Source organism: Babylonia areolata, chromosome 21 (assembly GCF_041734735.1).
Source record: "Babylonia areolata isolate BAREFJ2019XMU chromosome 21, ASM4173473v1, whole genome shotgun sequence".
In the NCBI taxonomy this organism is placed as follows: domain Eukaryota; kingdom Metazoa; phylum Mollusca; class Gastropoda; order Neogastropoda; family Buccinidae; genus Babylonia; species Babylonia areolata.
In genome coordinates this window covers 33564274-33579079 of record NC_134896.1, presented here as the reverse complement: position 1 = coordinate 33579079, position 14806 = coordinate 33564274, and the positions used below count along the sequence as shown (strand labels likewise).

The 14806-nt window shown below is 42.3% G+C and overlaps 1 protein-coding gene and 1 long non-coding RNA gene across 2 annotated transcripts in view; both read right to left on the bottom strand.

Annotated features, from left to right (window-relative positions):
• LOC143296227 (tubulin-specific chaperone C-like) overlaps positions 1 to 14806 on the bottom strand; it is a 282909-nt gene that overhangs the window by 210755 nt on the left and 57348 nt on the right. The window lies entirely within an intron of this gene.
• LOC143296485 (uncharacterized) lies at positions 9347 to 11435 on the bottom strand. Its single transcript, XR_013057147.1, has 2 exons — positions 11283 to 11435; positions 9347 to 10445 (listed from the first exon to the last, which is right to left on the bottom strand). It is a non-coding gene; the product is annotated as an uncharacterized LOC143296485 (long non-coding RNA).

The window sequence follows — 14806 nt, the reverse complement described above, 5'->3', positions numbered from 1 at the left end:
CGCCAGCTGGGTTGAAGGTAGCGATCTGGAGGGAGGTGGAGAGAGGGGGGTCCAATCTTCCATTATAATATATTGATTGATTGATACGGATACTTATATAGCGCCTATCCTCGGTCGGAGACCAAGTTCTAAGCGCTTTGCAAACACGGGGTCATATGCACAACAGGCTTCCTACCTGGGTAGAGCCGACTGACGGCTGCCACTGGGCGCTCATCATTCATTTCCTGTGTCATCTAATCAGATTTCGGGCACACACACATACACACTCAGACAAACATGCAACATTTTACCTGTATGACCGTTTTGTTTATTTACCCCGCCATGTAGGCAGCCATACTCTTGTTTTCTGGGGTGTGCATGCTGGGTATGTTCTTGTTTCCATAACCCACCGAACGCTGACATGGATTACAGGATCTTCAACGTGCGCATTTGATCTTCTCCGTGAGTATGTACACGAAGGGGGTTCAGGCACTAGCAGATCTGCACGTATGTTGACCTGGGAGATCGGAAAAATCTCCACCCTTTACCCACCAGGCGCCGTCACCAAGATTCGAGCCCGGGACCCTCAGATTGAAAGTCCAACGCTTTAACCATTCGGCTATTGCCAGTACTTTAACCCCCTTCGAATGCAAAATAATATATACATTATGGTCCCATAGACTTTTACGGTCATCGGGGTTGTGAATTCACACCCAGTAGGGTTCGGCATGAGAAGCCGGGGCCCACTCCTCTCCTTCAACCTTTTAAAGTTATCCAACTAAATTCAGGTACCCATTCACACCTCGGTGGAGTGAGGAAAATCGGAGTAGCACGCCTTTCCCGGGGATATAAGACAACGCCGAAACGGGGCCTCGAATGTGACCACTGGATCAGAAGTCCAACACCGAACTGATTCTGCCATGACAAAATCTGAACATTCAAGATCCCATAATTTATGTCAGCGTTTGGTCGGTTCTTAAAACACGAATGTACCTGTATGCTCACCCCTGACAATGATGTATGGGTACCTAAATGACGGGATATAAAAAGTTAACGTTATACGCGTAAAACCGCATTCATAGATTTGAAGGAATGTGAGCTGCAGCTCACGAACTTTAAAAAAAAAAAAAGAGAAGAAGAAAAACGAAGAATAAGATAAGACTGGCTGTATAATGTAATAGTCAGTCGTGTCCAATTTTGACCATCAGAACATCAGAAGAGACTGCTGTCCGAACTATCTGAGCTTGATCTTAATCACAGTGGATGGTGTCTTGCCTAAGTTCATTCCGACTCTCTCAGCCAAGAGAGCTCTGAGACATTCGGCGTTGGGGATGGTCCCCGGAAAGCCAACTTGCCCTCACGGTTGAGTGCTGAGTGCCAACGCAATATTGCCACCTATTTTGAGAATCATAATCCTTCACAATGCAGTGGAGAAACCATATCTTTAACTATAACTGACCTTTTTTTCGGTCTTGGTGGGTTGTTTTTTTGTGTGTGTTGTTTTCGTTGTTGTTGTTTTTTGTTGTTGTTGTTTTGCTTCATACACGTCAGGTCATTCAGCCCGCCAAGTGAACACCGTCCTTCCAATGAACGTTCAGCTTCTTCTTCTTCTTCTTCTGCGTTCGTGGGCTGCAACTCCCACGTTCACTCGTATGTACACGAGTGGGCTTTTACGTGCATGACCGTTTTTACTCCGCCATGTAGGCAGCCATACTCCGTTTTCGGAAGTGTGCATACTGGGTATGTTCTTGTTTCCATAACCCACCGAACGCTGACATGGATTACAGGATCTTTAACGTGCGTATTTGATCTTCTGCTTGCGTATACACACGAAGGGGGTTCAGGCACTAGCAGGTCTGCACATATGTTGACCTGGGAGATCGGAAAATTCTCCACACTTTACCCACCAGGCGCCGTTACCGAGATTCGAACCCGGGACCCTCAGATTGAAAGTCCAACGCTTTAACCACTCGGCTATTGCGCCCGTCGAACGTTCAGCATTCAGAGAGATGCTCCCCTTGGTGTTGAGTGAAAGATGAATCATGGGCAGCCTCAATCTGAACAGTGTTGGCAAGTGAGCAGGGGACAGGGGCGGATGGGGAGCCTGGGGGAAGGAGTGTGGAGGTGGGCACGACACGTTACGTAAAGTCACCTTAAGCCAGTCACACGAATCGTTTCAAGCATATGGTTGAGGAGGACGGTTTGAACCCGACTGCAAAAGTATCTGTCACCGTAACCATATGTTTGGAACGGCTGCATGGAGTCAAACTCGCAGGATTTCGAAATGTCCCCCAGGATACTCTTTTTCAGGTCTAGAAAGAAATTGTTGTTTTTTTTGTTGTTGTTGTTGTTGTTTTTTACTTGATTTGAATTATACGCAGACTGGAACAGACGGGGGATGGACTGATTTCTTTATGTTATTTCAAATGTTTTAACTTTATTTAAACTTTACGCGGACTGAAACAGACGTGGGAGAACTGGTCTTTTAACTCTCTCCCTACGAACGACAAAAGTGGCGACGATGACACCGTTTCACCGCTGCTGACTGCATTAATATGCTGCGAGCGGAAGGTTCTCACATTAAAGAGGTGGATAAAGACAAAGAGTACTGCATTTCAAAAGACAAAAGATATTGGCTGGACCATTCAGATATCCACTGGACATCAGATGGCGTATCAGTGGGGATGACAAGTAGGAGAATGGCCGTCGCGAGTGAGTTAAAGTTATTTTCAATATTCTTAACTTGATTTAAAGTTTACGTAGACTGCACCCAGCGAGATGTGAAAGAATTGGTCTATTTTTACGATGTTTCAAATGACCTTTTTTTAAAACACTATTTTGGGTTCCCTTCAACTAGTTGTAAAAAGTGACCGGTGTTCAGACCTGAAATGACTCCAGTGCGGTCGGCTGGGCTATAAGCAATATGATTTGATTTGATTTGATTTGAACATGTAAGATTTTAGCACAAACTGAGCAATCAACAGTTTGAAGAAAACTATTTCAAAAATTAAGAAGAAAAAAATTTTTAGTTGAAGACAACGAAATGTGATTTCTGCCTCATCTGCCCTGGTGTCTGTTCAAACAAAGCCCAACAGAACTATAAATAATGGCAGCATGAATGTTGGCAAGCTCATCACACCGTTCTCACATGACCCGGCCGAGAACGACCAGGGTTTTAAATCTGCTGCAAACTGATAATAAATGAAACTCATTTGTATAATTTCTATCCATCAAAATAACGGAAATTGACCAAATTATTTCTTCTGTCCAAGAAAAAGACACCAATCATGTTCTGAGGAATGCACTATAACTGTTATAATTTCACTTCTCTGTATGGACACTTTTTTCTTTTCTTTTTTTTTTTTTTTTTTTTTTTTTTTTTTTCCAGGAATTGTTTGGAATGATTCATTTATTCAAGCGTTTGATCTGTTCAAAAGGAACCCTCGTTCAAACAAAGCATTTTCATTTTGATGTCAGCTCCTTCATTATTCATAACAAAATTCAGTCCCTCCTCTCTTCCACCCCCAAGCCCCTTCTCTCTCTCTCTCTCTCTCTCTCTCTCTCTCTCTCTCTCTCTCTCTCTCTGTCTCTCTCTCTCTCTCTCTCTCTCTCTCTCTCTCTCTCTTTCTCTCTCTGTCATATTCCGCTTCTTTCTGTTTTATTTCTTAACAATATGATCTTATGTGGGGGTTTTAAATGTATTGTGAATCAAATATAGACTAGTTGTTCTGTAGACTGTAACTTAAGTGAATGACAATACAGTGTCCGTAAGGGTCTGGGTTCGAATCCCGCTTTCGCCCTTTCTCCCAAGTTTGACTGGAGAATCAAACTAAGCATGAGGCGATAAACTAAGGCCCCCCCGTGTGCAGCACTCACATGACGCACTGAAAAAGAACCCATGGCAATTAAAGTGTTGTTCTCTGGCAAAAGTTTGTTTACGAAACTCACTCTGACATGCACACAAATATATATTAGCATGCACTCAAGGTCTGAATAGCGTGTTGTGTTATGCTGCTGTCAGGCATCTGCCTAGCAGACGTGGTGTGGCGTATATGGATTTGTCCGAACGTAGTGACGCCTCTTTGAGAAACTGGAACTGAAATCGGAACACAAAAGTTAGGTTTGAACTGTAATAATTCATTGTGGCTGAAACGAAAAACATACAAGTACATGTATGCGTGAAAAAATACACCCGCACACGCGCATGCATGCAAACAAACACAATCGCGCGAGCGCGTACACACACACACACACACACACACACACACACACACACACACACACACACACACACACACTCACTCACTCGCTCACTCACTCACTCACTCACACAAGCGCGCGCGTTGCATGCAAAGAAACAAACACACAAATACGCGAGCACACACACACACACACACACACACACACACACACACACACACACACACACACACACACACACACCGAAAATAAAAATGAAAATATATCCATCTGCGAAAGTACAAGAAACAAGACAAAGAGGGCATTCTATGCATTTGCAAATGGATGTTGGTGTTCAAAATATTGTACATAATTTTCAGTCATTTGCAGATGGATGTTGGTGTTCAAAGTACTGTACATACTTTTCACAGTCATTTGCAAATGGATGTTGGTGTTCAAAGTACTGTACATATTTTCACAGTCATTTGCAGATGGGTGTTAGTGTTCAAAGTACTGTACATAATTTTCACAATCATTTGCAAATGGATGTTGGTGTTCAAAATATTGTACATAATTTTCACAGTCATTTGCAAATGGATGTTGGTGTTCAAAGTACTGTGCATGCTTTTCACAATCATTTGCAAATGGATGTTGGTGTTCAAAGTAAGGAAAGCACTTTTCACAGTTACTTGCAGATGGATGTTGGTGTTCAAAGTAATGAAAGCATTTTTCACAATCATTTGCGAACGGATGTTGCTGTTCAAAGTACCGTAAGCAGTTTTGACAATCATTTGCAAAGGGATGCTTGTGATGATGTTCAAAGTACCGAAATAATGTTTGCATGCGTTAAAATATATTGCAGTTTTTCAACTGCACAAGGGTTGAAGAAAAAAATGTACTAATGGCGTCAGGATATGTCGACATGTTCTAATCAATGCATGCACACGCGACCTCCTTTCGTCAACTCGTCCAAACTCTGAGAGGCAATACCAGTTCAGCTGAGTTGAGTTGAGTTACGTCACTGTGTTTGGACAAATCCATACACGCTACACCATATCTGCAGATGCCTGACCAGCAGCATATTCCGACGTGCTTAGTCAGGCCTTGAGAGGAAATTGAAATAAAATGGACCATTATCTCAACGTCGAATGGAGAAAGGAAATCCTTGTCTTGGATCGAATGTAAAATCCCCATATTTCCTTGGCAGTGGTTCACGATATTTGAACGTGCCTTCGGTATCGAAGCTGAAGTATGAGGAGCCACTTTGTGGGTGTGTCCAGCGTATATCCATCTACAGTGGGGTTAACTCCTGTGTCGGGCTTTGCGGAGATAGATTGTCGGTGCCTTTGGGGTGTTATCTGTCCGGGGAAAGCCACATGCTTTCTGAACGTTAACAGATAGGAACTGTCTGATTATCATATCTTGATGCAATGAGGGAAATTAACTGTCTGATTATTGTTTCGTGATGCACGAAGCGACATCAACTGTCTGATTATTGTTTCGTGATGCACGAAGCGACATTTATTGTTTCGTGATGCACGAAGCGACATCAACTGTCTGATTATTGTATCGTGATGCACGAAGGGACATCAACTGTCTGATTATTGTATCGTGATGTACCGAGGGATAAGAACTGTCTGATTATTGTATCGTGATGTACCGAGGGATATGAACTGTCTGATTATTGTATCGTGATGTACCGAGGAATAAGACCTGTCTTATTAATGCACCGAGGAATAAGAAGTCTTATTATTGTATCGTGATGTACCGAGGGATATGAACTGTCTGATTATTGTATCGTGATGTACCGAGGGATATGAACTGTCTGATTATTGTATCGTGATGTACCGAGGGATAAGAACTGTCTGATTATTGTATCGTGATGTGCCGAGGGATATGAACTGTCTGGTTATTGTATCGTGATGTACCGAGGGATAAGAACTGTCTGATTATTGTATCGTGATGTACCGAGGGATATGAACTGTCTGATTATTGTATCGTAATGTACCGAGGGAAATGAACTGTCTGGTTATTGTATCGTGATGTACCGAGGGATAAGAACTGTCTGGTTATTGTATCGTGATGTACCGAGGGAAATGAACTGTCTGGTTATTGTATCGTGATGTACCGAGGGAAATGAACTGTCTGGTTATTGTATCGTGATGTACCGAGGGAAATGAACTGTCTGGTTTTGCATCATGATGCACGAAGGGACTTGAACTGTCTGATTGTTATATCGTGATGCACGAAGTGACATGAACTGATTGTTATATCGTGATGCACGAAGGGACATGAACTGATTGTTATATCATGATGCACGAAGGGACATGAACTGATTGTTATATCATGATGCACGAAGGGACATGAACTGTCTGATTGTTATATCGTGATGCACGAAGGGACATGAACTGACTGTTATATCATGATGCACGAAGGGACATGAACTGACTGTTATATCGTGATGCACGAAGGGACATGAACTGATTGTTATATCGTGATGCACGAAGGGACATGAACTGTCTGATTGTTATATCGTGATGCACGAAGGGACATGAACTGTCTGATTGTTATATCATGATGCACGAAGGGACATGAACTGTCTGATTGTTATATCATGATGCACGAAGGGACATGAACTGATTGTTATATTATGATGCACGAAGGGACATGGACTGACTGTTATATCATGATGCACGAAGGGACATGAACTGATTGTTATATCGTGATGCACGAAGGGACATGGACTGATTGTTATATCGTGATGCACGAAGGGACATGAACTGATTGTTATATCGTGATGCACGAAGGGACATGAACTGACTGTTATATCGTGATGCACGAAGGGACATGAACTGACTGTTATATCGTGATGCACGAAGGGACATGAACTGACTGTTATATCATGATGCACGAAGGGACATGAACTGACTGTTATATCATGATGCACGAAGGGACATGAACTGATTGTTATATCATGATGCACGAAGGGACATGAACTGACTGTTATATCATGATGCACGAAGGGACATGAACTGACTGTTATATCGTGATGCACGAAGGGACATGAACTTACTGTTATATCATGATGCACGAAGGGACATGAACTGATTGTTATATCGTGATGCACGAAGGGACATGAACTGACTGTTATATCGTGATGCACGAAGGGACATGAACTGACTGTTATATCATGATGCACGAAGGGACATGAACTGACTGTTATATCATGATGCACGAAGGGACATGAACTGATTGTTATATCATGATGCACGAAGGGACATGAACTGACTGTTATATCGTGATGCACGAAGGGACATGAACTGACTGTTATATCGTGATGCACGAAGGGACATGAACTGTCTGTTATATCGTGATGCACGAAGGGACATGAACTGATTGTTATATCGTGATGCACGAAGGGACATGAACTGATTGTTATATCATGATGCACGAAGGGACATGAACTGTCTGTTATATCGTGATGCACGAAGGGACATGAACTGATTGTTATATCATGATGCACGAAGGGACATGAACTGTCTGATTATCGCATCATGATGCACGAAGGGACAGCAGAAATGGGACACTAATCAGAGGACAACAATCAAGGTGAGGACCCGAGCCCTTTAAGAAAACAGGGAGCGGTAAAAAGCTTTCCTTGGTGGCTGTTTTTCTGATTATTGCCTTGCTTTTCACGTCAACTATTTCATTGCTCCAACGTTTATTCTCTCTCACCCTTTGCGGAGTATGTGCGATTGCAAACTACTAAGACAGACAGAATATAACTAACAAACCCGAAAATAGCTCATAAGAAAATGACTGTATCAGAAACACTCGCGTGGACTATGTTTAACTCTCTCCATACGAACGGCGAAAGAGACGACGTTAACAGCGTTTCACCCCAATTACCATTATCAAAATATTGCAAGCGGAAGGCTCTTATACTGAAGACGTGAATGTTGACAAAGAATACCACAATTCTGACGACGGAAGCTAAAGGTTAGGTCATTCAGACACCCACTGGACATCCGAGGGGTCTGTGGAGAGGAGAAGAGAGGACTGGCCGTACTGAGTGAGTTAAAGCTTAAAGTCGTGACTAGACTGTGTTAATCACATGTGTGTGTGCAGGTTATGTATACCTATCATCTTGACAAGTCAGATAAACAACACTCACGTAAACTACGTATCAGTTGCAAGCGTCGACAAATTATGATGTGTCGCGAAGTACGCGTGAGCAAAAGCCACAGCAGCTTCTTGTTTTGTTTTGAAAACACACACACACACACACACACACACACACACACACACACACACACACATTGACTCATTTCTATTTTTAAAATTACAAAAAGATCACACACACACACACACACACACACACACACACACACACCTGACTCTTTTCTATGAATAACAACAACCAGAACAACAATGGTGATAATAATAATAATACGATGTATTGCCACTATCTATTAAAGGTATATGGTCAGTTTGACTGTTATTGTTGTTGTTTCAAAATAAAATACACTAAAACCTATCCTTTGTGTAGTATTGGAAACCAAATATTATGGATAACCATGACGTTGCACAACCAGTCAAAATGGGTGGAACAGCCGAAGGCAAAAGTCTAAACTGAAAACAGAAAGTGTTATCCTGGACCTATCCAGAAGCTTCTGGAACTAATAATAATAATAATGGATACTTATATAGCACACTATCCAGAAATCTGCTTTAGGTGCTTTACAAAAACGCTTTGTTAACATAAAACATTACATCTATGTTACATACACACACCAAAATATGACTACACACACACACACACACACACACACACACACACACTGCGTACATACATTTTAACAATACATGTGTATCTAACAGCTAACTACCACGTACATCCGTTTTCCAGGCGTCACTCATTGTAACGCGTTTCTGGAACTTTTTGGAACATTCCATGAGCTTTTGAACTATTACGTATTTCCGTTTTCTAAGCGTCACTCAATGTAATACATTTCTAGCACTTTCTGGAACTTTTCAGGAGCTTCTGAACTACGTACTCCCGTTTTCTGTCTAAACATCATAAGCTAAAATTGTGGGTGTCACATATTTGAACCACCAAGAGAACAGTGAATTACTTGTGATGATGATGGAGTCTCCCGTCAGACCGACGGATGAGTAGGCAGGCAGGCTTATCTGTCGGTGTGTGTCCTCATATGGGAGAAGAGGCCGATTCTGGATGCGCAGCACTTCCCACAGGTGTTGCAAGGGAAACGTCTCCAGAAGTTGAGCCCTGCTTCCTTCGCTCACGCTTCTCCTTAATGGCCAGCATTCTCTTGTTTTCAAACGTCTTTATGCCACTAGAGCACAGCATCCTCCTTGTAACAGGGGGTTAACACCTGTTCACAACTCCACGCGCTGATGGAAATCAAGAATTTTCAATGACACCAGAACAAATAAATTAGTTCAAAACAGGAATATCTTATTGTATGCTTCAAACAATACGAATGGGATAGAAATTCCCATTTGGCTCATTGTAGCGCTCATCAACAGATAAGAAAATAAAATGAAAATAAAATAGTTAGTAAATATCTGGTACAACTTTCTTTAATTACTGTGTATGTATCAATCATTATACAAAAGGAAAACATTCTAATAAGAAAATATAACATTTTAAGATATGTGAGAAAAAATGATTAAGCGGTACACCCTTCATTGAATACTATTATGTATAATTATGTCAATCATCATGTGTGTGTGTCCAGTCATATTTGTATCCATCACGCACACGCACACGCACACACACACACACACACACACACAGAGTCAACCGTGTGTTAGATATACAGATCATGCCAAAGTCTGCTTTTTCTGATTCTCTTTTTCGCCCCACTGGGAGAAGGTCCAACAAAGTGTGCACCCTCCTTCGTGGCCCTTTGATTCGCCCCTTTCGATGAGGCCTCACCTGTGTTTTCCCCCTGGACAGTTTTCTCATGGGCGAACAGTACGGTGTTTCTGCCTTGCTCGGTGCTTGTATCCTGATCGCTGTCGGCTTCACGTTGGTCAGAGTCGTGCAGAATTCCTATGTCCACCATCTTCGGTCGGGAAAGAACAAGAGTCTGCTGTGGGTCGTGTGTCCGGTTTGAGGTCACGGCCGTGGTTCTGGAATGTTTCGATCGTTTCTTTTTCGCAGTCGTCCCTGCTGTGGCGTTGGAGTTCGAGTCTGCTGTTGTTCCTTCTGTGTTGTTGCCCATGACCTGGGTGACTCCGTGAATAGTCTTTTGCAGGTGCTGTGTAGAAACACGTAAAATGATATAGATGGTGAAAAATGAGTAAGTAAGTAAATAAATAAATAGATAAATGAATAAACAAATAAATAAATGATTGAATGAATGAATAAAAAATAGCTAGATAAATAAATGAATACATAAATAAATAAGTAAATGAATATCAATCAGTTCATACATTTCCGAATGAATAAATCAATCTATCTTCCATGTTTCTTTAAACGCTTTATTGGTGTCCCATATGGTAATGAATGTACTCTGTGTGTGTGTGTGTGTGTGTGTGTGTGTGTGTGTGGTAAAAGCAAAAAGGTCGTGGGTAATACAGAATGAACAACAGCAGAACAGAACTCCAAGGCATGGAGAACAACGAAAAAGAATTGATCAAAACCCCCAAGAACCGCGGAGGCCTCAAACCTGCGTGACAAACACACACACACACACACACACACACACACACACACAGCCTAACAGGAGTTGCCGATCTGTCACGGACCTTCGGTCCAGTTAGATATATATTTTCTTGCTTTTCAAAACTCTAACACAATTCGTGAAAGTACCCACCTCTTTTTTTTCTTTCTTAAATCAAAGACTTGCTTTTTTCTGATGATCGTGTGTAATTTCCAGCTGAAATCCCTTTATTTTTCTAGAACATCAGTGTCGAAATCATGTCATGCATTAATTGTTTATCTAAGCTCGATATCTGTGGTTTGTTATGAATGTGATTCTTTGCATCGGACAATGTGTTTTGTAATCTGACAAGGATAAGCCTGACAGAATGCATGATTAATGTGAAACGATTTTTAGGGCTTGATAATGGTTGCATAGTTTGTGAGAACTTACCAGTCAGGAGCACGGTCATGGATCATGTCACACTGGTCAATAAACACATACCCCTGGGCACTTTCAAAGCTTCAGAAGGTGTACAGCAAGAACAAAACCTTTGCTCAAACTATTCGCACACAAAAATTACCAGTTTGAAAACAATTCGAAAGCAGCGTCAGTGCATTTCATTCACCAAAGAGCACTCAGTGTACTACTGCACAAAAAGTATCATTTGGTTGGAGTTACTGCGGACCGTTGGCCCACAAACAGTGGGGAAAATAAAGCATGTAGCAGACTTAAGCTACGGTTTTTAGGAGCATCGGTTGCGACAAGGAAAATTTCGCTGAAGCAACACAAGACGCGGTATAGGTATAAAGGGTATCGAATTATTTGCATGTCTCATGAATAAATGGAATATCGATAGACACAAACACTGACAGCCATACTGTCTGAATGATGAAGTCATTAATCAGATCGAATCATAACACCAGCATAATCTAATAAGATTGAGCAGGTCATCAACTGAAACGATTCCCAGCTCGCTCAGACTGGCCAAAACTTCAAATGATTCGAGTCGGACCTCACTCACATTTTTACACAACCAAATCCAGACCCGGACACACTCTGATCGTTGTGAGTCCAGGGTGGTGAGTGTTTTTGAAAGCCTGCAACCAGATCCACATATCTTAATATCTATAGATACGATTATGCAGAATATATATCAAATATATACATAGATACATATATATATATATATATATATATATATATATATATGTGTGTGTGTGTGTGTGTGTGTGTGTGTTGCTCGACACAACGATTAACACACAGCCATACGTCACGCGAAAACCGACAAAGACAATATGTCTGCATACCCGTGAGTGAGAGAGGCTTAAGCCTGTCGCATGTTGTGGGGTGGATCACAGTGGAATCGAGACCGACCACGCGAGTGCCAACGTCGATAGCCTGAGAGGACACAACACTTCTGGTGGCTTCAGTTGACTGCGCATCAAACAATTGCTGTTCTGAATGGAGTTGTCACACGCAATGTATTGTGCTCTGTATCGCAGATTATTGTTTTTACTGGTCTTCTTTTGATTCTTTATGGAGAAGTGGGGGGTGGGAGTCTGCAATGGAAAATGATTCAATCACACACACACACACACACACACACACACACACACACACACACACACACAAAACAGTTTCAGTAGCTCAAGGAGGCGTCACTGCGTTCGGACAAATCCATATACGCTACACCACATCTGCCAAGCAGATGCCTGACCAGCAGCGTAACCCAACGCGCTTAGTCAGGCCTTGAGAAAAAAAAGTGAATAAATAATAGATATATACATTTTTTTTAAAGGGGGGGGGGTGAATAAATAATAGATAAAAATTAAATTAAATTAAATTTAAAAAAATAACAATAATTAAACTACTACCACTACTAATAATATGTATGAGGCGCAAAAACTTGATGAAGTCAAACAAAACAGCGCGCGCACACACACTTGCACACCTTCACCTTCACCTTCACCTCTCCCGTAGTCTGGGTTCAGACCGTTGGGGCACCGCTGCTGACCTGGCCACCACCCCTCTCCACTCTTCACGGTTTTCTGATTTCCTCAGGGCGTCACCGAGCGTCAAGCCTGTCCACCCCCGGATGTTGTCTTCCCATCTCTTCTTCTGCCGTCCTCTCCTTCTGCCTCCTTGTACGGTGCCTTGCAGGAACGTTTTGGCAAGACCAGATGATCGGGAGATGTGTCCATACCACCTAAGTTTGCGTTTTTTCACTATGGACAGAAGGTCTTCGTAGGGTCCAATACTTTGCTTGATTCTGTTCTTCACAGAAAATAGTTGTGGCATTATTCATTCAGTCATCTTTGCGCATTGAAATATGTGCATGCGAACGCATTGATCTAAAGATATATCAGTGGTGTGTACGTGAGTGCAGAATTGCTGTTCAGAAGGGCTCTCTCTCTCTCTCTCTCTCTCTCTCTCTCTCTCTCTCTCTCGTGTGTCAATGCCAGTCACCCAAGCAGCAATGAGAAAGCGGGCATAAAATTAAACCACGTGCCGAGTTCGTCTTTTGAAGCTTTGTGTTGGTCATCCATCTAACATCTGTTCACAGAAGTGATTTTCGACGAGAAAAATATAACAAAAACAAAGACGTTTGCGCAATGCAGCTATGTGTGAAAGGATACGTGTATAAGAACGTGCTCAACTGTACACAATTATCTGTAGTGACGAGAAATTGAAATTGAAAATGTGCAAGGAAATTTGGTGCATGGAAACAAACTAAGGAATCGAATTAATTAACAATAAAATCAACTGACATTAAAAAAAATTAAAAATTAAAAAGCTCTGTACAGAAGAGACTTTCAGTCCGGCCCCCAGTCGTGTTGGGTACTACGTGATGTTGAAAATGGTGAAAAAAATTATTATTTAGTATTCTTTTGTTGTTGTTCTCTCTCTCTCTCTCTCTCTCTCTCTCTCTCTCTCTCTCTCTCTCTCTCTCTCTCTCTCAAGGCCTGACAAAGCGCGTTGGTCAGGCATCTGCTCGGCAGATGTGGTGTAGTGTATATGGATTTGTCCGAACGCAGTGACGCCTCCTTGAGCTACTGAAACTGAAACTGAAACTACGTGATGTTGAGTTGAGATGTTAAGTGCTTTTTGGCGTGACATTTTTAAGTTCCATGTGTGGCTGAGGAAGTTCAGCTTCTTATCGAAGGTGACTCCCGGGAACTTGGCCTCAGTGATGACCCCAGCAATGTCTTTTCCGACTCGAATCTCCGGGTCCGAAAACTGATCCAGTCTTAAGATATGAAAATAACTGCACTGGGTTTAACTCTCTCCATACGAACGGCGAAAGAGACGACGTTAACAGCGTTTCACCCCAATTACCATCATCAAAATATTGCAAGCGGAAGGCTCTTATACTGAAGAGGTGAATGTTGACAAAGAATACCACAATTCTGACGACGGAAGCTAAAGGTTGGGTCATTGAGACACCCACTGGACATCCGAGGGGTTTGTGTAGAGGAGAAGAGAGGACTGGCCGTACTAAGTGAGTTAACGGTGGAAAATATCAAACCGTTCTCCTGGGCCCACAGCTGGATCTTATGCACACACAACTGGAGCTCAGTAGCGCTGAACACCGACATACAATTTCCCAGCACTGCACTTTTTTGTGCAGTTTTTCCCCCCATCGAAGTGCATTTTACTCAATTCAAAATTTTGCCAGGGACAACCCTTTTGTTGCCGTGCGTTCTTTTATGCGCGCAAAGTGCATGCTAGCAGAACACGGGACCTCGGTTTATCATCTCATCCGAATGACTAGCACTGACCCAGACCACCACTCAAGGTCTAGTGGAGGGAGAGAAAATACTGGCGACTGTGCCGGGTTTCGAGCCAGTGCACCCAGATTCTCTCGCTTCCATGGCGGACACTTTGCCTCTAGGCCATCACTCCACAACCAGTCGAATGTATAAAATTATTGTTAGTATATTTCTTCAAAATGGAGCGGGGTCTTCTCAAAAACA